General features: G+C 46.7%; 1 protein-coding gene across 2 annotated transcripts in view; it reads left to right on the forward strand.

Annotated features, from left to right (window-relative positions):
- Nucleotides 1-382: 382 nt before the first annotated feature.
- Nucleotides 383-26,675, forward strand: part of CNGA3 (cyclic nucleotide gated channel subunit alpha 3) — a 344,207-nt gene continuing 317,914 nt past the window's right edge. Inside the window, exon 1 of one of the 2 annotated variants that reach the window (XM_086933287.1) lies at nucleotides 383-775. The gene's annotated coding sequence lies outside the window, so the exon portion shown is untranslated. The remainder of the gene's footprint in view (nucleotides 776-26,675) is intronic. The other variant, XM_086933288.1, reaches the window with a different exon arrangement.

Here is a 26,675-nt window from a genome sequence, read left to right on the forward strand (position 1 = left end):
AGACTAGGCACTTACATTTCTTTAGCCACGCCCATTTCAGATACCCGCTTACCCTTTACAGCCCACTTCTAACATTGTTGTCGTTCACCACACGTTCTCACTAACACGAGTCAGCTTTCCAATTCACCCGTTCCTTACTCTCACTGACGAAGAGTGCTCCCTCCTCCTCACAGGCAGATTCTCTTCTTCTCTCTCTCCCTCGCTCTACTTCCTCCATGTCTTTGGCTCTCTAACATCAGTCTCCTACTGCAGCCTCGTCCTCACACAGGTGTGTCACAAGCCTCAAGGAGCCTCGGGTACCTGTCTTCACAGACTGCTCGGTGCGCGCTCTCGCGCACAGCTGACAGGGGAGAAGTGTAAACTTTCCTCCATCCTGAACCGTGGTGGATGAGTTGAGGAGGAAGAAGAGACGCGGGCTCCTCAGCTGCCTCCTGCCCTGGCCCGATGCTGGCAGCACTTGCCGTTTCCCCTCCCGGCCGCCCCTCCTCTGTAATTGGTTTTGACACCGCGTCCGTCGCGCGCGGTTTATTCGGCACGTGGAGCTGGTCGCGCGCCCGATGCCTGCAGAGCCCCTGACACTGCTGTCCTTTGCCTGCTTTGAGGCTCCCTGGGGAAATTACACGCTAAGTATCGCAAGCAGCAACTTTTGCATTCTACGTTTCAGCATCTTTTAAAGAATTACTTTATTTCTACCCCTTCTAACGGGTAATCCACTGGCACAGACAACTTCATGGTGAATCCGGAGCGTCCGCCAGGAGCCCGAGGTCTGTCCATGGTAAGTCCACCTCCGTGTCCTGCAGGACAGCGACGTTATTTGTGTCTTATGTCTCCGCGAATTGCGTTCTCCATGTCCAGATCTGTGAGCATTTTACAGTTGGCACAGGTTCGAATAATGACTCAAAATGTCATCCTTCCGCGGTTGATAAAATTAGTGTGATAGAGTTTGATAATAGTGAATCGCGATTTTTTTATAGCAGTGCGAACTGCGAAATGTACGTAGCGACATGTTTGACAAGTTATTAATTTATTCACGTCTATTGATTTGTAGAGCTCTAAAAACTATGCATATCCTAAAGGTGTGTGCCCCAGTGAAGTTGACCGGTTATGAATGGTGTGTGTGGACTGTAATCAGGTCCCAGTGCCTTACTATTAGATTAGTAGAAGTATAAAACGCGTATGGCAATAAATGGACGGAGATTCTATTTCACGGAAATTTCCGCTCGGTAGGTTTTGAATTGATGAATTAAACCACTGAGCTGCATCGCACTGGTTTCGGCTGCGTGCTTTTAAGGGTAGGGAATGTAGATAGAAACATTCGATTTCTTCCGGCCGTGCTGGACTATGTGGTGGTCTGTGCTGGGCTTGTAATTGCTAAAAGAGATGCAGATTGATCCGTGCGGAAGTGTAAGGGGTGTCCTGGCGTGTGGTATCTGCATTTTACTTTAAGTAAGCTCTGTGCTGGCGCTGCTTGGTGTTTTGATCCTAAGTGCGGCGCGTGACGGAAGGTCAGTCTGCTGCTGTCTTCTTTGCTTCAGAACAGATTTGTTCCAGGGCTTTTACGTTAATCCTTTATGTTCTGTCTCCATGCACGTGGGCTCCCACTGATCCCCAAACAGACCAGCCCCTCGCAGGGCTTTAAGTGGGCAGGGTCCTGCCAGTGCTCACAGAAACTCGGCAGCTTCTATCATTATGGAAGCCTTTAAAATATTATATACAACGAAGTAATAGTTGTTGCTTATATATCTTCTGCAATTTACAACCATTGACAAAGCAAATATTCCTGTTAGGTGTAATATTACTTGCTGTGTTAAATAGCTGGATAAATTGACAGAAACAGCAAAATACCAGTGGGTCAGCACACTAAGCTAAGTACAGATTTTCAGCTTAAGTGTTTTAGGTCACCCACTTAATTACATCGGCCACGCCCCTATGAGTGATCCCCCAGTTTTTCCATCCCACTTTAAGCCCTGGCCCCTCGCCTGATCTCAGCGCGTGCATTGTTTATAGTAGGTGTTATCAGGCTGAGTGTCCTGACCGGGATTCAAGCGTGTAACCTCGGGATCCACAACATTTCTGTGCAGTAGGTGCATTAGTCTGCTTTGCAAGCCGACTCAGCTGTATCTGTATATCAGCCGTGCACGGCACCGGAGACACACCACTTTTATATCACTAACAAGACACACTTGAATTCAAGTTTCGAGAGAGGCAGGGTTATAAAGAAAAGCATGAAGTAGGGGCTAACTCTAACAAACGAAAGTACCTTGAAGAGGGCATATGCCAATTGCTATTGCTGTTTATTTCTGATTGGGGTATTTTCTTTAATTTTTTTCTCAATGGTTTGCGGCAAGATTGGTTTCTGCATTATATATGTGGTTGCTGTGTTGGGTGTTTTTCAGTCTACTGCAGCCATGGGTCTCAAGAGGCTGTTCAAGAAGAACAAAAAGGTATCCTCTTCCTCCTCTTCTTCTCCTGATGGGTCTCTGATTCCCCTGAAGCGGCCTAGAGTCCAGGGCCATGCTGGGGGTGATGTGCCTCTCCTGTCCAGGGAGGAGGTGCAGGGCATGATTGAGGCAGTGGTGATTAGAGCTTTGCAGGCTCGTCCTCTGCTGTCTGGTCCTTCCCGTCCTCATGCATTGGATCCTATGGCTGATTTGCCACCGTCGGATGGTGAGGGTCCTTCTACGTCCTCTGGCGGAAAGTATGGGCCAGATTTATCAAGGCTTTTGCGACTCGTAAAGTCCAAAATTGGCAGAATTTCGGCCTTTGCGACTCGCAAACGGCCGATTTGCGATTTTTGATATATATCAAAAAAATCGCAATTTAAGGAATCGCAATTTTTTGCGATTTCTTAAATGATATGTATGACACATTTTTGGTTTGCGAATTTGTGTTAAGAAATCGCAATTTACCACCAACTTGTAGTTGGTGGTAATTTGCGATTTCTTTTGAAAATGCTCTAATTGGCATTTGTAAGGGTGGCATGTGACACTCATACATGCCCATAGGGCATGTATGTGTGCCACATGCACACACATGTAGATTTGAGGGGTGCAGCAGGGTGTCTTTGAGACACCCCTGCACCCTTGAAATAATTCTCAAATTGCGATTAGCAAATTGCGAATTCGCAATTTGAGAATTATTGCACTATCATTCCTATGGGCCTCCTGGCCCGTAGGAATGCATTGAAAATTATTCTTTATTTGCAAATTCGCAAAATGCGAATTCGCAAATAAAGAATAATAAGGAATCGCAAAACATTTGCGATTTTGTACATACATACCGTTTTGCGAATTCTAAATAGCGATTTCGCAAAAAATCGCTATTTAGGATTCGCAAAATGGTATCTTGATACATCTGCCCCTATGTCTCCAGGGATGAGATGTGGGACATTCTGGCTCATGTGAGGGACAATTTAGGGTTTCCTCCTTTCCAGCTGGGAGAGGACGGTGGGACACTTTTTCCTCAGTACACAAAGCCCTCCCGGTTGGGTATGCCTTTTCAGGGCTCATTTAAAGAGATGGTGCTGAGGGAATGGCATGAGGTGGACAAGGTGCAGGTCCCTCGCTTCCTCCAGGAAGTCTACTTGTTGGAGGGGAAGGACCCCTTGCCCCACAATGTACGTTGGACTCAATCCTGGCCATGCTGATTGGCAAAATGGCTATTCAACCTGAGGACTGTACCCCGACCAATGCTATTGATAAAAAAGTGGACTCTGGCCTTAAGAAGGCTTTTGCGGCAGAGAACTTGGCTCTGAGAGCTAGCCTTCCCTTTGCTTATTCTGCCCAGTTCTTGATGCAGAATTTCGAGAAATTGGCTGTGTTTTTGCAGGACGGCTCTGAACTACTGGCTGTGATGGAGCAGCAGACTAAGCTATTGGACAACATTTCATCTGATGTTATTAAGTTTTCTGCTATGTCCAATGGCGCCTTGGTGGCGGCTAGATGTTTCTTATGACTCCGGCACTGGAAGGCGGATCCAGGGGACAAGGCGGCTTTATTGAAGCTGCCCTTTGATGGACAGGCTCTCTTTGGGGATCAGTTACCGGCCATGATTACTAAGGCTTTCAGGGAGCGGAAACATGCCTTGCCTTATAAGGGTAGTGCTGCATCTTCTGGTAAACCTTCGAATAGGTCCTCCGGTCATCCCAGAAGAGTGAGTCCTGTCAATCTTTCTGGAGGAAGCATTTTGAGCCGCGTTTTCCTCTCAGACATGCAGCCTCCACGCAGGTTCCTCCGGATACAGGGGTTCGGCTAACTCCTGTTCCAGCCACTGAGCTGCGTGGAGTGGCTCTGGTGGAGGGGGTGTCAAATTTGCTGGCCAAACGTGCCATTTGCCCGGTTCCAGTTGTAGAAATCGGCCCCAGAACCTACTCCATTTTGTAATTGGTGCAGTAGGTATCTGGCAGTTTTGGATCTCAATTGGGTCAACTCCTGGGTTCGGACTGTTTGCTTCTGTATGTTGACCATTCAAACGATTATTCCTCTGGTGTGGCCATGTGAGTTTTTGGGCTCCTTGGATCTCCAGGACGCCCATTTCCACTTCCCTGTTGCTGCCTCTTCTTCGCATTTCCGGAGGTTCGCATTAGGACACAACCATTTTCAGTTTTGTGTTCTCCCTTTCTGCCTCAAGTCCTCTCCCAGGGTATTCACGAAGGTCCGGATGTCCCTCATGGCTCTCCTTCATGCAGAAGGGGTGTTCATTCATCCCTATTTGGACAACTTTTTGCTTCATGCAGCCAAGGAGTCTCTTGTGCGCATGGAAGGGTCTTGGAGGCTCTTCAGGGGAACAGATTTTTGGTGAACTGGGAGAAGTCTTCTTTAAAATCCTCTCAGGACATGGTTTTCATCGGGGCTCATTTTCACACTCTGGTAAGCCTTGTTACTCTGTCCAACCGGAGCAGGTTCTGGCCTTGATGTCCCAGGAGGCTCCTCGGGCGGTGGAGTGGTTGAGGGTGCAGGGATATTTGGCTTCTGCAGTGTTTCTAACAGCATCTACAACTACCTTTTCTTGGACGCCAGGTGGCGCCAGTTGTGCTAGCAGACCAGCTGTCACAAGGACACGCTGGCCTGCATATAAGGAGGGCATTTTAGGCGGGCTCCCTTTCTAACAACATCTACAACTACCTGGGATACCAACAGCGCATTTTAGCGCATAGCAGCGATTTACGCAGTAGCGTTTTTAATTGACCCCGTTTTGTATCTTATTTTGTTTTTTGGTTGCATTGTACCTTGTTTTTAGCCTGCAGCGTCGTCCCTCACTTGCACTCTAATTGTGTCTTACACCGCGCTTTGTCGGGTCCCTGGATTCCCTGGATCCTCCTGACTTTGGCCGCCATATTGGGGGTAGTTTTCTTGAACGCCGGGCGGCGCCAGTTGTGCTAGCAGACCAGCTGTCACAAGGACACGCTGGCCTGCATATAAGGAGGGCATTTTAGGCGCGCTCCCTTTCTAACAACATCTACAACTACCTGGGATACCAACAGCGCATTTTAGCGCATAGCAGCGATTTACACAGTAGCGTTTTTAATTGATCCCGTTTTGTATCTTATTTTGTTTTTTGGTTGCATTGTACCTTGTTTTTAGCCTGAAGCGTCGTCCCTCACTTGCACTCTAATTGTTTCTTACACCGCGCTTTGGCAGGTCCCTGGATTCCCCGGTTCCTACTGACTTTGGCCGCCATATTGGGGGTAGTTTTCTTGGACGCCGGGCGGCGCCAGTTGTGCTAGCAGACCAGCTGTCACAAGGACACGCTGGCCTGCATATAAGGCGACCCTTTTACGCACAGCGCTCTCGCCGTAGTGACGCCGGAGTCACGCCAGAGTCAAGCCCGTCTGCGCCCGTCAGCATCCCGTCAGCGACCGGTGCGACGGGTTGGGCTGGTCTATTAGTGATATCTACTCCTGCCGCCATTATGTTTCAATATACATCGGTGGAGCTCCGGTGCCTGCAAAAGGTTGCGTGCTCCTGTCACAAAGTCTTTCTGGGTCGATATAGGGGTAAGAGGCGGTGTCCTGGCTGCGGGTGGTTGCCAGGCAATGCCCCTGCCACTATATCTGACAGGGAGGTCGACAGTGTGAAGCATCTTTGCCTGCTCTTAAATACTAGATCATTGAGCAGACATGCTCTGGATATTTACGATCTCCTGGTCACGGAAAAGCCTCTATGTTTGATATTGACAGAGACGTGGTTAGGGGAGTCTTCTAATCCCGATATTGCCACAGCAATTCCCCCTGATTATAATATCTTCAGGCAAGATAGATTGAAGGGGAGGGGCGGTGGTGTGGCACTTGTGGTGAATAAACTCGCCCCATGTTCCACTATCCCTATGGATGTCATCACAGGATGTGAATCTCTTGCCTTTTCCATAGCATTATCGCCTCACCAATCTTTTAAAGGGCTTCTAGTTTACAGGCCCCCTGGATCGGTAGGCTCCTTCTTTGAAGAGCTCCAGTCGGTAGTCTCGGCACTGGTGTTGAGGTCCGAGCACTGTGTATTGGCCGGGGACTTTAATCTCCATATGGACGATGGACTGGACCCTGACACGATTAAAATGATTGATGTTACGGCTCCTCTAGGCCTCTCCCCTTATCTCTTTGGACCGACGCATGAAAAAGGCCATACTCTGGATCAGGTCTTCTCCACTACTTTTATAGAGATGTTGGCACCTATGCCGGTGCTCTGGTCGGATCACAGGCTGGTCAAATTTCATGTGTTGGGTACAAAAAAACCATCTAGTGCTGGTCTTCGGCAGCCGTGTCAAGCACCTAGGGCGTATCATCGGGTGACTCCGGATATGCTGGCACAGGCATGTCTGGATCATCCCTGTCCTATGACAGGAGACCTGGAAAGGGATTTAGAGTCTCTGCAAGCGTGGCTGACGGACAGGCTGGACGATCTTGCCCCTGTGATGGCCCCCCCGAAAAACAGCCAAACGGGTTTCTGCCCCTTGGTTTACTGAAGCACTGGCGGCATCGCGACGGTAGTGCAAGGTGGCAGAGAGGGCCTGGTGCTCACAGTATGATTCCGCGGCCAGGCTTGCTTACAGGACGTCTGTTAAAGCTTACCATCGTGACATCCTCCTTGAAAAAAAAGGTTATTTTGCAAAGAGGATTGAGACTGCCTCCAACTCGTGCAAAGAGATTTTTACTATCGTGAGGGAATTTACGACCCCACGCACTAATTCGACCCAGGCAGCTCCTTTCGAGCTGTGGGTAAGTGCCCTTGCCAACTTTTTCACCAACAAGATAAAATCGATCCAGGACTCTTTCCCCCTGAGGGCGGCTGGATTATTTCCCAGCACTGAGGGTGGGTCAGATGTAACAGCTTGTTCGTCTCCGGTTTTGGCAGACTTTCCGCCACTCTCAGTTTCCTCGTCTTTGGAACTTATGGCCAAACTTAAATCTGGATCGCCTCTTGACCCGTGCCCTGCCAAATTTTTGGCAAAAGTGGCGAAAGTCATTAATCCTTTGGTGAATCCCATTCTGAATCTTTCCTTGAATGGGGGGATGGTCCCGCAGGCCTGGAAGCAGGCGATGATCATTCCTCTTCTCAAGAAGCCTGGTTTAGATCCTGAGGCGCCTTTGGAAGTGTCGGAGGCAATCAAGGAGGTACTGGATTCAGGAGGCAAAGCTATGCTTGTGATGCTTGATCTGACGGCGGCTTTTGACACTGTCCCCCAAGAGGGTCCCCTCGCCAGACTTCATGAGATCGGTCTGAGGGGGACGGTGCTCAGCTGGTTTAGATCTTATTTGGCTGGCCGCCGACAAACGGTCTGGGCCTCTCCTTGCTCTGCCGTGATGCCGCCATTGGGAGTCGGAGTCCCGCAGGGCTCAGTGTTGAGCCCGACTCTTTTCAACATCTTCACGACCCCTCTGGCAGCACTGGCGGAGTCGTTTGGGGCCCAGATCGTATCCTATGCCAATGATACCCAGCTCCTCTTTACGTGTGCGAAAAGAGCAGATTTTGACGGAGAGAGTATCCGCGGGTGCCTTGGGGCTGTTATTAACTGGTTCCAGCTTAACAGCCTCAAGTGCAACTCAGATAAATCTGAGGTACTCTTCTTCGGCTGCCGGTCGGACCCAGATTGGCAGGAATGGTGGCCTGTCAACATGTTTCCTCCAGCAGGCTCTTCCCAGCTAGCCAAGAATCTGGGGATCAAGATCGATAATGGCCTGACGTTGAGATCACAGATCCTGGGTCTAACGGGTACATGCTTTGGCCTCCTCAGGATGCTCCGCAAGTTTCTTCCTCTGCTCCCGGAAGATCATAGGAAGATCACGGTTCAGGCCTTAATTGGCTCGAGACTGGACTATTCCAATGTCCTTTATCTCGGCCTACCGGAGTATCTCTTGCAACGGCTGCAGGTGGTCCAGAACTCGGCAGCACGGGCCATTTTTGGCCTTTACGGGCGAGCTACAACCTCCGGCCTCCTGCAGTCACTTCATTGGCTGCCTATCCGGAAGCGGATAGTTTTAAAGGCCTTGACCTTGGCCCACAAGGCTCTTCACGCTTCTGGAGCGAAATATCTCCAAAAGAGGCTAGCCTTCTACCGTCCTGCCCGATCCCTGAGATCTGAGTCTCTGTTCCTTGCTGTGGTCCCGCGAGTAAAAAGGGCACACATTGGGGGCCGGTCTTTCAGGCTGTTGGCACCACAGCTCTGGAACACTCTGCCCGTGGCACTGCGTAGTACCTCCAATCTGTTGGCTTTCAGGAAGGGCCTTAAAACTTAGCTTTTTGCTCTTTAGATACGCTCTTTTCTTTTGATGTCTGGTCCTCTTATTTTCTTTGTTGCGTTTTCTGCTACAGGTTTACAATAAAGCGCCGGGACACTCCTTGGAGTAGCCATGCGCTATAGAAGATTCATATAACATAACATAACATGGCTGGGCTTGAACAGTTATGTAATGTTATATGCCACAGGGTCTTGTCCTCTATGAAGGAATAGAGGTGTTTTTGTACTGTGATTGGGGCATTTTATTAAATTGGTGTCATTTATCACTCAGTTGTCCATCTCTTTTTTTTTGCGTGCTATGTCATCACGTGCTAAGAAGGAAGGCGAGGGAGGGACGGGTTGTGATGCGTCCATTACTACTGATGATGGCATTACTCCTAGTCCTCCTCCCTCGCTTTCCTTCTAGGACCCTCTCGCCCTCCTAGTGCAATCCAACTGAGTGCTAACTCGGCTTGTTTACGTACAGGAGGTGGGGGCGGGCGGAGTTTTTTATAGGCTGGGGTGTCTCTGGGGGAGGCGCAGGGCCTCACGTGTTAAGAAGGAAGGCAAGGGAGTAGGACTAGGATAAAAGTCATTATCAGTATAATGGACGCATTTGAATTTAGCAAATAATTTCAAAAGGGTGCTCTGAAATGTGATACGGGATGAAAGTGAATTGATAAAATGTAGGAGGTGGTTGCAAAATCTATAAAATGTTCAATGCTTCAACTAGGAAAATTAGCATATTAAAATGTGGTCTCAAGTTTGCTGGAAAGTCAACCCTCCTGCAAATCGTATCCGACCAGTTACAAATGGTTTGAGCTCGATCCAGTTGGAGCATATGGCTTTTGGGACACTGGACTCTATGGGTCTACTTTTCCAAACCTTGCAAGTGGAAGTAGAAATGATGTTCCTGTGAGTTTACACCTATACTTAAAGTAGATCTCCTACTTTCATGTGACTTACATAGTAACACATGAATACTCCTGGAAATACATCAGTTCTCAGTTCCCTGGTGCACACCAATTTGCGCATTTTAGACATGAATAATTGGGCCTTAAACATAATTAACTTATTTATTTATTTGGCCGAAACATATTTAAATATTGGTGTATTCTCTTCTCCACACAGAAAGATACATACCCTGGAGGTGCAGGAGTAATTTTATATTGGTTTCCATAAGAGAAAACACTGCCAAGAGGTATGTGATCAAGTTGTGGCTGTTAACCAACTTCTACAGGGTGGCGTCTCACCACACCTCCACCATTTTGTTAATTCTAAATTTAGTACAGTGGAAAGTCCTCCCTATTAGTGGATTTCTCACTGTTATAAATACACTCTAAAAGTATTAAAAATTCACAAATCCTAGAATTTTCAAACACCCTTTCTGCCAGGGAACATTAACTCCAACTGTTGGCAGTAGTGTAGCAAAGGTGCCAAAGGTCCTGGTACAAGCAAGGAGAAGTGCCCCTTTGTATGCTGTTTGGGTAGTAAAATACAGCAATTGCTAGGGCTCAATTGGCCCATTAGATCTCTGGGCCCTGGTACCAGCACCTGCTGCACTAATGTTAGCTACACTCGTGACTGAGCAGCAGTGTTGGGCGTGTCTTTTTCTGGTGGGTTTGGAGTTTATTCTTTGTTACAGAAATGCTTACATAAATAACATTCTGATGTAAGACAGCTCAGAGAACTGAATTGCCTCAAGAAGTCTCCAAGTTATGACTGGATCATTCTCAAAACAACTGTTTTTTCTATGTTCCAGGTAGTAATACAAAGCTTTGTTTGGGGGTACTTGGGCAATGTGCAACCTATCACTGGTAGGAACCAGAGGAAAGACCTGCCAACTCACACGGTGCCACCACTGCGTGTCACACGATTTTGGAACCCTTCACAATGTCTTCCAGTGAGTAGCCGAAAACGAGTTTAAACCCCCGTAAAAGCTGGGATTTTTGAAGCATGTTTTCGGAGGCAGTAGGCAGCGATGTCCATTCAGATGTGTGAAAACACCCCAGGAAATCGGAAACTGCCTCAATGACCTTTTTTGAGGTGAGGTCGAACGGCAGATTACCTTCGGCACGAGGCCCCACCCCCTTACTCAGGTAAATATAATTTGTAGAACTGGTAGGTATGAGAGGAGGACCCAGTTGTAAGAGAGGGGTAAATCTGCGCCATGTGGAGCGCTGACTCCTCGAGGCGCCGTCTGACCATGTTGCACTTTAATGATGACTTCCCCAGAACTCGGGGCGGCATTGAAGACACTGCGCTTCGCCCGCGGCACGGCCCCTCCTGCCCTGTCCCTGTTTTCTTCGCCGTCTCCTTGATTAGGCATCTGGCAGTGGCACTAATCTGTCCATCCGCAGCCAGCGCGTGTGCGCACCTGGTGCCCCTGAGTCTCATCAGACAGCCGTGGCATTGCCATGGATACCACTCTACTAACGGGATCCAAACAGACGTTGAGTTTACCGTCGCGCGCGCAGTCTCCGAGGAGACCACGCCCTCCGTGGCTTTGATTGGCTCTGCGTCTTCCTGTCTAACAATCGCGATACTAGCAGCTCTGTCTGAGACTATAGCAGCGTATCCTGGGGAGACGAATGGTTCGAATGTTCTATATTTTTTGTTTTCAGACCACACTAAAATATATTCGGTTCGTTACCAGTTTATGCATTACACGAGCTGTAGATGATCTCAGAAAAAGAGTTGGCATGCAGATATTCAAGTGCTACAATGTTTCTGACGGTGTCAACTACACGTGTAGAAACAAAATAAAGCTGCAGCTCGGAAAGCCCAGCACCTGTCGGAATTTGCGCCATTCTCTGCAAAAGAAGCGAGTGTGAAATAATTAAACTACTGGTGCTTTTCTGGGGCAAGTTGGTAATTCAGATAGCGAGGCCACCTTTTCGGTATTTCCATTTCAAGCACTGTTTAGTTTTTTTATAGCTCTTAAACAAATCGAAAACCAAAATCAACCAACCGTGAATCTAAAAATGAAAATGAAATGCTACAAGTTGTTTAACTTGAAGTTGGATTTTCAAAACAAGTATAGAGAGATGTCAGGTGAACTGAACAAACTAAAAAATGAAGAAAGGCGTAGAGAAGTATCAGAGGACGGATGAAAGGGGGATTTTCAAATAGGGGCAAAAGTAATAACATTAGCCAGAGTGACTGAATGCGTAAAACGTATGCTGTTAAAAGATAATGAGACAATTATTTGTGAAAACTATGCATGAGAAGAAACATGAAGTGAGACGCTCAGCCCACTGGGTTTAGGTGTAGCTGCAGAGAAGGCTAATGCACCTGCTGCAGAGAACTGTGCAACGAGTTTAAATCCCAGTAGTTTGGCTTTGCGTTACCTGTTTTAGGGTTCGTCTGCATAGCGCATGCGTTGTGCTTCGAAATCTGTTTTATTCAATATGTCTTAAAAGGGGCTTGCATCCTGCAGTTATTTTTCACTGGTTTCTGTGCTTGCCACTTACTTTCCTTCCGTTTCTTTGTGCTGTAGCATACTCCTCTATGGGTTTCTCTTATGAGTCTGCCATGGCTCAAGTACTGTTCCATCCGGTTTGTGGGACTTTTTTTTATAAGCTTTTTCCTACACAGCGCTTGTGCTGTGCTCGTTTACATACTCTCCCCCTGGCTGCACCATTTCAAGAGTGCTTGTCTTCATTTTATGATTCTCCTCCTTCCTTTACCTAATCTCTCCTTGCAATTCAAGCGTGTTTGTCGGCTGTATTAATAAATTAATTAATTAATTGTGGGTTTGTAATGCGCTAGAATCGACTCCCGAAGGAGTATCTCTGCGCAGTAGACCGCTGGGGAACCCGTCAACATGGGATCCTTCAGTTCCATCTCCACCAAAATCACCAGAGGAGTCCCGCAGGGCTCCTGTCTCAGCCCCACGTTATTTAACGTTTACGTCTCCTCCTTAGCAGATACTATGAGGTCTTTTGGGTTTTCACCTATTTCATACGCTGATGATACACAGCTGTTGTTCACCTTTAAGACCTTTACTCCGGAGATAAGGCAAGTCTTCTCGAATGGCATGACTGCGGTCGCCTGTTGGATGGCCAGGAACTTTCTCCAGTGCAATGTGGGGAAGTCGGAAGTCATGCTGTTCGGGGAAGCAAAAATTCTGTGGACCCCTGACTGGTGGCCTACGAGTTTGGGAGTGGCCCCTTCCCCCAAACAGGTGGTGAAAAATCTGGGGGTCCGTCTGGACCATGACCTCAATCTTGTACATCATGCCAACACCACGGTGGGGGTCTTGTTTTCATATCATCAGCCTCCTCCGGAAAGTGTTTCCTCTCCTCCCTGACAGCACAAGGAAGACCTTGGTCCAGGCCCTCGTATTGAGTCGCCTCGACTATTGCAATGGTCTACTTTTAGCGGCCAACGAAGGAGTGCTCAACAAACTTCAAGTGGTGCAGAACACCGCGGCACGCCTGGTGACAAATGCCCCCCCCCCAGAACACCATCTCTGCCCCTTCTCAAAATGCTCCACTGGCTTCCTATCCGGAGACGGGTGGAATTTAAGACCTGCTGTGTGGTGCACAAGAGTCTCCATAACTTAGGGCCGCTCTATCTGGCGGAAAAATTTGTTCATCACCACCCCCCTCGTAATTTACGGTCCAGTAACCAGCTGTTACTACAGATTCCACGACATAACAAGACCAGACAGGGAGGACGCGCTCTTTTTGTTATGGGTCCGCGCCTGTGGAACAACCTCCCCCTCTCCCTTAGACAGTGCTCTAGTCATCTAGCCTTCAGGAATAGTCTTAAGACAACCCTATTTCAGTATTAGTGCCTGCTAGACCTGTTTCCTTCTCAGCATTGCGCGGAGATACACCTTCGGGTGCGATTCCGGCGCGTTATAAACCCATAAATAAAATAAATAAATAAATTTCCCTGTGAGATGGTCCCTACTGGGTATCTCCAAGGTGAAACCAGGCAAGTCAAGTCAAACCACTTTATTCTTAAAATCATAAAAGTATGCTATACAAGTACAAAAGAAAATTATTTTTTTTAAAATTGGTTAAAAATGCAATATACAAAAAAAATACAGTACAGAATCATTAAAATCATTAAAACAGGATTAACAATTATTTTTTAAATTTAGAGCAATTGATACAGCTATAAAGGCATTCTATTAAAAAGGTTGGATTTCTAGTGCGGCTTTCTGTCTGTCCCTCTTATTTCTTACAGACGCAGCAAGAAAGCTAGCAACACAAAACATAGTTACAGGAGATTCCAACAGTTGTAAAAACAGTAAGGCAGGTTTACACTGGATGAAATTCATTTTCTTTAGTAGAGGGAGGATAAACCTTTTCTTGGCATCAAGGTAAAAAGGACAAAAGAGCATAAAGTGCAAGGTGTCTTGGGGGGAAAAATCGTCACATTTACATGGGGCAGCGTTTTCAGGTCTGCTACAGCTCTCCAAATCCCAGAGAACGAACTGTATTTGGTTAAACCGGAATTTTGTCAGTAGCCATCTATGGAAAGAATTTGTCACTGTGGACAAATAAGGTGGCATCGCTAAAGACAAGGTAACCAAAACATGGCCCCTAACCGATATTTTACCTAGTTCTACAGCTTCCCGCTCTGCCTCCCTCAATCTGATAAAATTAGTTTTTACCCACTCTAGGTCAGCCTTGCATAAAGATTCTGGATTAGAAAAGATCTTAGGTCGCCCCATGTACATGGCTAACTTTTTTATATAGGACAACCAATGGATTTCTTTCGTGTTGTCAAGGTTGATACAGTCATTTAGGATCTTGTGATTTAGGGAAAGGTTAGGATTCAGCCACATTTTAATCCATAGCAGTATCGGGGCTATTTTAATTATGTCTGCTATGTAACCTATCCCTAGTTCAAGATGGACAGAGTGGGTAGCTGTAGATTGAGGGAGGCCCAAAAGGGACCGCAGAAATGTATTTTCCTCTGTTTGGATGAGGTCCGATTTTGTAAATCCCCATATTGATGCCCCATACCTTGCGATTGATATAGTCTTGGCTTTGTAAATTGCCAAGATCGCCTCGAAGGGTTTCCCCCCAACCTTTTGGCAAAGCCTAACACTGCGGCGGAGGAGCTTCTCACTGAATTTACCTTTATTCTGAGATGTTGGGACCATGAGCCCCTATCATCAAATACAACTCCCAAATAGGTAAATGCCTTCACTCTGGTGATTACTTCTCCTCCACAGAAGAAGGACTTCACTTTGTTCTTTGTGACAACCAGTGACATGACATGCGATTTACCATAATTTACAACCAGATCCAGGCTTTTCATAAAGTCCCCAAATGAGTCCAGCAATCTCTGCAAGCCCAGAGGGGTCCTTGCTAGTAAAACAGCGTCATCCGCATAAAGGAGCACCGGAACCGGTGTACCTCTCATGCGAGGGATATCTAGGGTCGCTGATAACAAGTTTACCTCCAACGAATTGATATACAGTGTAAACAACATTGGGGCCAGGATGCATCCCTGCCAGACCCCTCTACCGGACTTAAAACTTGACGTACATTTCCCCTCATTCGTCATCCTAATTGAGGCATTTAGGTCTTTATGCAGCTCGGCCAGAAAATAAACAAGAGGCCGATCTAGGCCCAACTCCAGGAGCATTGTCCACAGCTTTGACCTATTAACTAGGTCAAAGGCCGTCGACAAATCCATGAAGCCCAGGAAAATAGAGCCCCTAGCTGCCTTGGTATATTTAGCTATTATTAAGTGTAGATTCAGACATTGGTCCTCCGTGCTCCTCCCTGCTCTAAAGCCATACTGAGCGTCAGACAGTATGTTATTGTCAGTTGCCCATCCTGTTAACCTTGCTAGGATAACCTTCCCCAAGATTTTTATGGAAGAATCCAGAATGGATATAGGCCTATAGCATCTGGGGTCTCCCCTTTGACCCTTCTTGAACACTGGGATTATTGTCGATTGGGACCAAGATTTGGGGAATCCTACACAGGCCGAGGTATTAAAGACATAAGTCAAAATGTTTGCCCAGTACAACGGGTTTGCCTTGTACATATCTGAGGGAACCCCATCAGGACCTGGTGCCTTTCGTCCTGCTGACCCTTCAATTGCTTTTATAACTTCTGCTAAATAAAATCTTACTGGCATGTCAGGAGGATCTGAGGCTGGAGCCTCAAAGATTTCTAGCTCGAGATCACTTCCGTAGATTTGTTTAAAGTGGCTCAACCAGTCCTCCTCTGCTATGTTAACTTCCAAGACATTATTTTGTGTATTTGAAAACAGGGGGGTGTTAATAATGGACCAGAATTTAGCACTATCTTTTAGGGTTGCTTTGTCCATAAGCTCCTCCCACGCTTCTTGTTTGATTTCCTTTTTCCTTACCAGTACTGCTCTAGTGTACTCTCTTCTGAGCTGAGCAACTAAAGGTTTGTTCCTTGGTTGCTCCTGAAGTGCTTTTTTCAAGAGATTGTGCGATTTGGTACAATTATGGTCGAACCAGCCCTTTACTGGATTATTTTTAGTGGATCGACATTTGAAGGTGAGTTCATTGGCTACTTGGGAGCAAATAGCTTCATAAGAGGTTATTACCTCCTTCCCTTCTGAAAGGGGGTCTCCACAGGTGTTTAAGTCACGAGCAGCCTTAACGATAATAGTATTAAAAAAGTCCTCAGGCACCACCTTGCTCCACTTTACCCTCCTCCCCTGGTCTTTGGCTTTAACTTCCACTACTGCCAGTGTGGTAACAGATTTGTTTAAAAGTAAAAAAACATTTATCAACACATTTACCACTGGATTGTGGTCACTAAACGAAGACGGTATAGCATTATATGAAATGACATATTTTAAAAGTCCTGAAGAAAGAAATATGTAGTCAATGATTGTTTCACAATCCCTGCCTATAAAAGTAGCAACACGGGTACTTTTGTCCGGAAACCCTGCTTCAAACAAATCATTATAAGACAAAAGGTTCTCCAGGGCTTCACCCTTGTTAGAATGCTCGAAATGTTGCGGGGATGTGAAGTCTGGCCCATCGTTATCAGATAATAGGCAGTTCTGGCTACATAGTTGCACATTAAAATCACCCAACAAAATATACTGGCAAAAAGTGGTTTGCTTAGCATTATAATCTTTTAAAAATTCTGTTAACCATACCAAATGTTCATTTGGGAAATCACCTTGCTACGAGTTATAACAGTTCACTAGAATTATTTTAGTGTTATTTGTGGGGTTTACTTCCAAAATAAGGAAATTATTGGAGGCGCAGTCTACTCTTTTAACTTTCCCCCTAACATTCACAGAGACTAATAACACTAGTCCCCCTCTATCTCTCCCGGCAGAAGATCTTAGCGCAGGGACAAAGTGCGAGGTGAAACCATCCAACCAAAATTCACAGTCTTTATCCCAAGTCTCTTGGAGAGCCACAATATCATATTTCTTGACAAAGTTCAACCAGTTTCTGTCCTCTCTCTTAGAACGCAGACCAGCAATGTTCCAGCTTAGTAACTTAACCGTTTCCCCTTCAGCGTTGTACATAGTTACGGGGTTACAATGGTTGGTAAGAGGAGTCAGAGTGAGGTAATCCGGTGCCGGGGAAACCAGGCCTGTGAGGGACTCTTCTCTTATACCCTCACTAGCCTCTCGTCAGTCACACAGTTCTAGGCCGGAGAGTACATCAAATCTGTTTTGTGTGGCAATGTTAGATCCATAGTTAAAATAGATCTCTCCACCGGGTCTATGAGAAGAAGCCGGTGTCTGGGCCAAAACAGGTGTGTATGGTCTCATTCTCGCACTTTGTGGGGGCACTCTAAAAGGATGATTATAAAAAAAAACAAGTGGTCGCACACTGATTCTATTAGCGTCATATGTCATAGAGGCCGCCCTTAACAGATCTGTCGCCACATGTTGTGGGTGTCTGAAATTAACAATTACACAGTCCCCATTGCACGTCTTTCTGGAGGACCCTATCCAATTTGCCCTTCTAGTTGTAATGATGTCAGGGGCAAAACCACACCGCCTGTTCAGCCACGACACAGTTTTGTTTTTAAGGGAATCATGCGATTCCTCAGGTGTCTGGGCTGAATGCATGTCATGGGCAGGCACATTAGTTAGGACAATTACGTACGGAGTGCACTCCGGCGGAAGGTTAATGGATTTACATCTCCTCGCCGGATTAATGCTAGGTGTTGTATCGGGCCCTGCTATTGGTCGTGTCGCTACACTCGCTGTAGTGGAGGGGTCTGATAAAACTGGGACGGTTATTGTTAAAGGCTGGGTAGGATGCTGCTGGTTTGCAACTCTAGCTACCTGCTCAGTCCCTCCTCTGGCTACCTGCTCTGTCCCTCCCAGGCCCGTCTCCACCTGTTTGTTACTGTCAGTCAGAGATATATGATTGGACAGCAACTCTCCTAACCTTTTTACTTCGGCAGTGACACAGTCGAGTTTACGCACAAGGGGTTGGACGTATTGTTCTAATTTAGCTTCAAACTTGGCTTCCAAAGAGCGAAGTAAGTCTGAGAATTGATCCGTGCTTAATAAGTTACTGGCCACATTACAAACATCCTGAACTTTGGAGGACTCATCTGTGTTGATCTATGCTGGTAAGGGAGTCTCTGCCCTTCTTTTCGAATGCTTCCCCCCCCTTCTGTTTTGTTGTTTCCTGCAATTTCTAACAGGTCTAGTGATGGACAAAACCTCTTCACTGTCGTTTTCATCGCTAGCCATGCTTATGTTGGCTACAGGGGGCTCGGTGTGAACTTGGGCTACCACCGTAGTTATCCCGGTAGGCTCCTTATTGGGGGTGGCAGCCTCAGAAGGAGTCTCCTCGTTGATCGGAGGATCTTGGGTAAGATTGGGAGGACTACCCCTCCCCAGAGAGGCCCTCCTGTCATTGTTTATTTTATTAACCATCTTCACGAGGTAATTGTCAATAGGCCCTGCCCCCGATGTAAATTTTTTCCTTGTGCCACTTGGCATGGTTTAATCTAAAGCCACGGATTATACAGCTTGGGTGAAAAAATACAGGATCTAATGAATATCCGATGCAGTACAAACGAAAATATGTCCATAATTAAGGTCAATTACAACACATACAGTTATGGGGGACCCTAGGGCTAATTTAATGACCAGCTCTGAGTACACGCCCTATCAAACATTCACTACAAAAAAGGGTATCAGAGGGTCAAAAGTTCTACAAGTGATTGTTGGGGATAACGGTTGAGAGTTATTACCACTAGCCATACAACAGATCTTCTTTGTGAAATCAACAAGAGCCGGGTCAGTGTCTGGTCTCTAACACCCATCAGTCACCACTCGGAACCGCCCTTCATCATTTGGGGTTCCGAGGACCAACACAGCACCTGGTCTTATCTCTATCAGGAAGGGGCTGGCCTTCCTGTAGGCAGGGCGGGGTCGCTTTCAGTTGGAAAGAGTCTAATTGTGTCCGAGTGATGTAACTGACGGGGTAAAAAGTGCAGTGCAGAAAACAAAGTGATACCAAAGGGTAAAGAAAAGGTGAGTAAAATTGGTTTAGGAAGCAAAACATTTTTTATTGGATACAGCTCCCAACGCCAATATTAAAAATAGCCAAGACAGGGAAAATTTATAAACTGTCTAGTGGTGGAACGTGGTCAACATGTTTCAGCAAATGGTGGCCAAGTGGCCTTGCTTTCTTCAGGACCTTGTAATAACGACTAACGCTACTGCAAACAAAAAACCCCAAAGTGTAAAGAAGTGTTTTTAAAAATGGAACATCTTAGATACTGATATGTAAGTCACCTGGACCTCCTAGGTGTACTGTTCCGTATCTTCTCACAGATTCAGTTGTTCACTGAAAGAAGTCAAATAAATATATTTATAGCATGAGTACATCACGCACAACTTATCACCAAATAACCTTGTTTGTCTCACCATGGGTGAATCTCATCATTAGTGAAGCCCATATATAAAACTAAGGCCAAATGCACTGTGTATACTAATGCCTTCCAGTCTTCTTAGAACTTGAACATTTCCAAATTTCACATACTACATCTTACCTGATTTGTAAGAAGTAGAGACCTCACCCCACCTGGCTGTGGCTCAGGACATAGGTGAAGCACCGCTCTGTTGAGGTGAATAAATTCAAAAATAATTTTTGGAGTCGTCCACCATAGGCGTGTTAACACACAACAAAGGTATAGTTATTGCTGAGAATCTCCGTTAAAGATGTTAAAAAGTACTTCGTTTGGTATCATGATATAATGATAGAAGGTATGAGGATATCATGATCTCCCCACTTATAATGTGCTAGCATGGTAAGTAGAGCGATATTGGTGTCATTATATCAGCTCTTCACAGCATGTTGCCTAAGCCTGTTAAACTGATGTGCCCAGAAGGATATATAGAAATATAGCGTGATGGGGACACATGGGATAAAGAAGATAAGAGTCCCACCTATCTGACCCGGCAGCGGAGAGTATGTGCCCAAGAAAGTTTAACGCTACTGTCAGATAAATTAAATGTCACCGGGGACCCTACCTTTCCATTGGTACTCCAACGCGGCATCTGTGCCGTCTGGGGAGGTACCGGCGGTCTGTTCGATTGGAGTTTAAGACAAATTGCCCAGGATAGGCTGAAGCCGTCACGTGATGCGCGGGCAGGCCCCGTCATGCGGTGATAGTGTAAGGGTGGGTCAGATGTAACAGCTTGTTCGTCTCCGGTTTTGGCAGACTTTCCGCCACTCTCAGTTTCCTCGTCTTTGGAACTTATGGCCAAACTTAAATCTGGATCGCCTCTTGACCCGTGCCCTGCCAAATTTTTGGCAAAAGTGGCGAAAGTCATTAATCCTTTGGTGAATCCCATTCTGAATCTTTCCTTGAATGGGGGGATGGTCCCGCAGGCCTGGAAGCAGGCGATGATCATTCCTCTTCTCAAGAAGCCTGGTTTAGATCCTGAGGCGCCTTTGGAAGTGTTGGAGGCAATCAAGGAGGTACTGGATTCAGGAGGCAAAGCTATGCTTGTGATGCTTGATCTGACGGCGGCTTTTGACACTGTCCCCCAAGAGGGTCCCCTCGCCAGACTTCATGAGATCGGTCTGAGGGGGACGGTGCTCAGCTGGTTTAGATCTTATTTGGCTGGCCGCCGACAAACGGTCTGGGCCTCTCCTTGCTCTGCCGTGATGCCGCCATTGGGAGTCGGAGTCCCGCAGGGCTCAGTGTTGAGCCCGACTCTTTTCAACATCTTCACGACCCCTCTGGCAGCACTGGCGGAGTCGTTTGGGGCCCAGATCGTATCCTATGCCAATGATACCCAGCTCCTCTTTACGTGTGCGAAAAGAGCAGATTTTGACGGAGAGAGTATCCGCGGGTGCCTTGGGGCTGTTATTAACTGGTTCCAGCTTAACAGCCTCAAGTGCAACTCAGATAAATCTGAGGTACTCTTCTTCGGCTGCCGGTCGGACCCAGATTGGCAGGAATGGTGGCCTGTCAACATGTTTCCTCCAGCAGGCTCTTCCCAGCTAGCCAAGAATCTGGGGATCAAGATCGATAATGGCCTGACGTTGAGATCACAGATCCTGGGTCTAACGGGTACATGCTTTGGCCTCCTCAGGATGCTCCGCAAGTTTCTTCCTCTGCTCCCGGAAGATCATAGAAAGATCACGGTTCAGGCCTTAATTGGCTCGAGACTGGACTATTCCAATGTCCTTTATCTCGGCCTACCGGAGTATCTCTTGCAACGGCTGCAGGTGGTCCAGAACTCGGCAGCACGGGCCATTTTTGGCCTTTACGGGCGAGCTACAACCTCCGGCCTCCTGCAGTCACTTCATTGGCTGCCTATCCGGAAGCGGATAGTTTTAAAGGCCTTGACCTTGGCCCACAAGGCTCTTCACGCTTCTGGAGCGAAATATCTCCAAAAGAGGCTAGCCTTCTACCGTCCTGCCCGATCCCTGAGATCTGAGTCTCTGTTCCTTGCTGTGGTCCCGCGAGTAAAAAGGGCACACATTGGGGGCCGGTCTTTCAGGCTGTTGGCACCACAGCTCTGGAACACTCTGCCCGTGGCACTGCGTAGTACCTCCAATCTGTTGGCTTTCAGGAAGGGCCTTAAAACTTAGCTTTTTGCTCTTTAGATACGCTCTTTTCTTTTGATGTCTGGTCCTCTTATTTTCTTTGTTGCGTTTTCTGCTACAGGTTTACAATAAAGCGCCGGGACACTCCTTGGAGTAGCCATGCGCTATAGAAGATTCATATAACATAACATGGCTGGGCTTGAACGGTTATGTAATGTTATATGCCACAGGGTCTTGTCCTCTATGAAGGAATAGAGGTGTTTTTGTACTGTGATTGGGGCATTTTATTAAATTGGTGTCATTTATCACTCAGTTGTCCATCTCTTTTTTTTTGCGTGCTATGTCATCACGTGCTAAGAAGGAAGGCGAGGGAGGGACGGGTTGTGATGCGTCCATTACTACTGATGATGGCATTACTCCTAGTCCTCCTCCCTCGCTTTCCTTCTAGGACCCTCTCGCCCTCCTAGTGCAATCCAACTGAGTGCTAACTCGGCTTGTTTACGTACAGGAGGTGGGGGCGGGCGGAGTTTTTTATAGGCTGGGGTGTCTCTGGGGGAGGCGCAGGGCCTCACGTGTTAAGAAGGAAGGCAAGGGAGTAGGACTAGGATAAAAGTCATTATCAGTATAATGGACGCATTTGAATTTAGCAAATAATTTCAAAAGGGTGCTCTGAAATGTGATACGGGATGAAAGTGAATTGATAAAATGTAGGAGGTGGTTGCAAAATCTATAAAATGTTCAATGCTTCAACTAGGAAAATTAGCATATTAAAATGTGGTCTCAAGTTTGCTGGAAAGTCAACCCTCCTGCAAATCGTATCCGACCAGTTACAAATGGTTTGAGCTCGATCCAGTTGGAGCATATGGCTTTTGGGACACTGGACTCTATGGGTCTACTTTTCCAAACCTTGCAAGTGGAAGTAGAAATGATGTTCCTGTGAGTTTACACCTATACTTAAAGTAGATCTCCTACTTTCATGTGACTTACATAGTAACACATGAATACTCCTGGAAATACATCAGTTCTCAGTTCCCTGGTGCACACCAATTTGCGCATTTTAGACATGAATAATTGGGCCTTAAACATAATTAACTTATTTATTTATTTGGCCGAAACATATTTAAATATTGGTGTATTCTCTTCTCCACACAGAAAGATACATACCCTGGAGGTGCAGGAGTAATTTTATATTGGTTTCCAGAAGAGAAAACACTGCCAAGAGGTATGTGATCAAGTTGTGGCTGTTAACCAACTTCTACAGGGTGGCGTCTCACCACACCTTTTTGTTAATTCTAAATTTAGTACAGTGGAAAGTCCTCTCTATTAGTGGATTTCTCACTGTTATAAATACACTCTAAAAGTATTAAAAATTCACAAATCCCAGAATTTTCAAACACCCTTTCTGCCAGGGAACATTAACTCCAACTGTTGGCAGTAGTGTAGCAAAGGTGCCAAAGGTCCTGGTACAAGCAAGGAGAAGTGCCCCTTTGTATGCTGTTTGGGTAGTAAAATACAGCAATTGCTAGGGCTCAATTGGCCCATTAGATCTCTGGGCCCTGGTACCAGCACCTGCTGCACTAATGTTAGCTACACTCGTGACTGAGCAGCAGTGTTGGGCGTGTCTTTTTCTGGTGGGTTTGGAGTTTATTCTTTGTTACAGAAATGCTTACATAAATAACATTCTGATGTAAGACAGCTCAGAGAACTGAATTGCCTCAAGAAGTCTCCAAGTTATGACTGGATCATTCTCAAAACAACTGTTTTTTCTATGTTCCAGGTAGTAATACAAAGCTTTGTTTGGGGGTACTTGGGCAATGTGCAACCTATCACTGGTAGGAACCAGAGGAAAGACCTGCCAACTCACACGGTGCCACCACTGCGTGTCACACGATTTTGGAACCCTTCACAATGTCTTCCAGTGAGTAGCCGAAAACGAGTTTAAACCCCCGTAAAAGCTGGGATTTTTGAAGCATGTTTTCGGAGGCAGTAGGCAGCGATGTCCATTCAGATGTGTGAAAACACCCCAGGAAATCGGAAACTGCCTCAATGACCTTTTTTGAGGTGAGGTCGAACGGCAGATTACCTTCGGCACGAGGCCCCACCCCCTTACTCAGGTAAATATAATTTGTAGAACTGGTAGGTATGAGAGGAGGACCCAGTTGTAAGAGAGGAGTAAATCTGCGCCATGTGGAGCGCTGACTCCTCGAGGCGCCGTCTGACCATGTTGCACTTTAATGATGACTTCCCCAGAACTCGGGGCGGCATTGAAGACACTGCGCTTCGCCCGCGGCACGGCCCCTCCTGCCCTGTCCCTGTTTTCTTCGCCGTCTCCTTGATTAGGCATCTGGCAGTGGCACTAATCTGTCCATCCGCAGCCAGCGCGTGTGCGCACCTGGTGCCCCTGAGTCTCATCAGACAGCCGTGGCATTGCCATGGATACCACTCTACTAACGGGATCCGAACAGACGTTGAGTTTACCGTCGCGCGCGCAGTCTCCGAGGAGACCACGCCCTCCGTGGCTTTGATTGGCTCTGCGTCTTCCTGTCTAACAATCGCGATACTAGCAGCTCTGTCTGAGACTATAGCAGCGTATCCTGGGGAGACGAATGGTTCGAATGTTCTATATTTTTTGTTTTCAGACCACACTAAAATATATTCGGTTCGTTACCAGTTTATGCATTACACGAGCTGTAGATGATCTCAGAAAAAGAGTTGGCATGCAGATATTCAAGTGCTACAATGTTTCTGACGGTGTCAACTACACGTGTAGAAACAAAATAAAGCTGCAGCTCGGAAAGCCCAGCACCTGTCGGAATTTGCGCCATTCTCTGCAAAAGAAGCGAGTGTGAAATAATTAAACTACTGGTGCTTTTCTGGGGCAAATTGGTAATTCAGATAGCGAGGCCACCTTTTCGGTATTTCCATTTCAAGCACTGTTTAGTTTTTTTATAGCTCTTAAACAAATCGAAAACCAAAATCAACCAACCGTGAATCTAAAAATGAAAATGAAATGCTACAAGTTGTTTAACTTGAAGTTGGATTTTCAAAACAAGTATAGAGAGATGTCAGGTGAACTGAACAAACTAAAAAATGAAGAAAGGCGTAGAGAAGTATCAGAGGACGGATGAAAGGGGGATTTTCAAATAGGGGCAAAAGTAATAACATTAGCCAGAGTGACTGAATGCGTAAAACGTATGCTGTTAAAAGATAATGAGACAATTATTTGTGAAAACTATGCATGAGAAGAAACATGAAGTGAGACGCTCAGCCCACTGGGTTTAGGTGTAGCTGCAGAGAAGGCTAATGCACCTGCTGCAGAGAACTGTGCAACGAGTTTAAATCCCAGTAGTTTGGCTTTGCGTTACCTGTTTTAGGGTTCGTCTGCATAGCGCATGCGTTGTGCTTCGAAATCTGTTTTATTCAATATGTCTTAAAAGGGGCTTGCATCCTGCAGTTATTTTTCACTGGTTTCTGTGCTTGCCACTTACTTTCCTTCCGTTTCTTTGTGCTGTAGCATACTCCTCTATGGGTTTCTCTTATGAGTCTGCCATGGCTCAAGTACTGTTCCATCCGGTTTGTGGGACTTTTTTTTATAAGCTTTTTCCTACACAGCGCTTGTGCTGTGCTCGTTTACATACTCTCCCCCTGGCTGCACCATTTCAAGAGTGCTTGTCTTCATTTTATGATTCTCCTCCTTCCTTTACCTAATCTCTCCTTGCAATTCAAGCGTGTTTGTCGGCTGTATTAATAAATTAATTAATTAATTGTGGGTTTGTAATGCGCTAGAATCGACTCCCGAAGGAGTATCTCTGCGCAGTAGACCGCTGGGGAACCCGTCAACATGGGATCCTTCAGTTCCATCTCCACCAAAATCACCAGAGGAGTCCCGCAGGGCTCCTGTCTCAGCCCCACGTTATTTAACGTTTACGTCTCCTCCTTAGCAGATACTATGAGGTCTTTTGGGTTTTCACCTATTTCATACGCTGATGATACACAGCTGTTGTTCACCTTTAAGACCTTTACTCCGGAGATAAGGCAAGTCTTCTCGAATGGCATGACTGCGGTCGCCTGTTGGATGGCCAGGAACTTTCTCCAGTGCAATGTGGGGAAGTCGGAAGTCATGCTGTTCGGGGAAGCAAAAATTCTGTGGACCCCTGACTGGTGGCCTACGAGTTTGGGAGTGGCCCCTTCCCCCAAACAGGTGGTGAAAAATCTGGGGGTCCGTCTGGACCATGACCTCAATCTTGTACATCATGCCAACACCACGGTGGGGGTCTTGTTTTCATATCATCAGCCTCCTCCGGAAAGTGTTTCCTCTCCTCCCTGACAGCACAAGGAAGACCTTGGTCCAGGCCCTCGTATTGAGTCGCCTCGACTATTGCAATGGTCTACTTTTAGCGGCCAACGAAGGAGTGCTCAACAAACTTCAAGTGGTGCAGAACACCGCGGCACGCCTGGTGACAAATGCCCCCCCCCCAGAACACCATCTCTGCCCCTTCTCAAAATGCTCCACTGGCTTCCTATCCGGAGACGGGTGGAATTTAAGACCTGCTGTGTGGTGCACAAGAGTCTCCATAACTTAGGGCCGCTCTATCTGGCGGAAAAATTTGTTCATCACCACCCCCCTCGTAATTTACGGTCCAGTAACCAGCTGTTACTACAGATTCCACGACATAACAAGACCAGACAGGGAGGACGCGCTCTTTTTGTTATGGGTCCGCGCCTGTGGAACAACCTCCCCCTCTCCCTTAGACAGTGCTCTAGTCATCTAGCCTTCAGGAATAGTCTTAAGACAACCCTATTTCAGTATTAGTGCCTGCTAGACCTGTTTCCTTCTCAGCATTGCGCGGAGATACACCTTCGGGTGCGATTCCGGCGCGTTATAAACCCATAAATAAAATAAATAAATAAATTTCCCTGTGAGATGGTCCCTACTGGGTATCTCCAAGGTGAAACCAGG

This window comes from Lissotriton vulgaris, chromosome 8, assembly GCF_964263255.1.
Source record: "Lissotriton vulgaris chromosome 8, aLisVul1.2, whole genome shotgun sequence".
NCBI lineage: Eukaryota > Metazoa > Chordata > Amphibia > Caudata > Salamandridae > Lissotriton > Lissotriton vulgaris.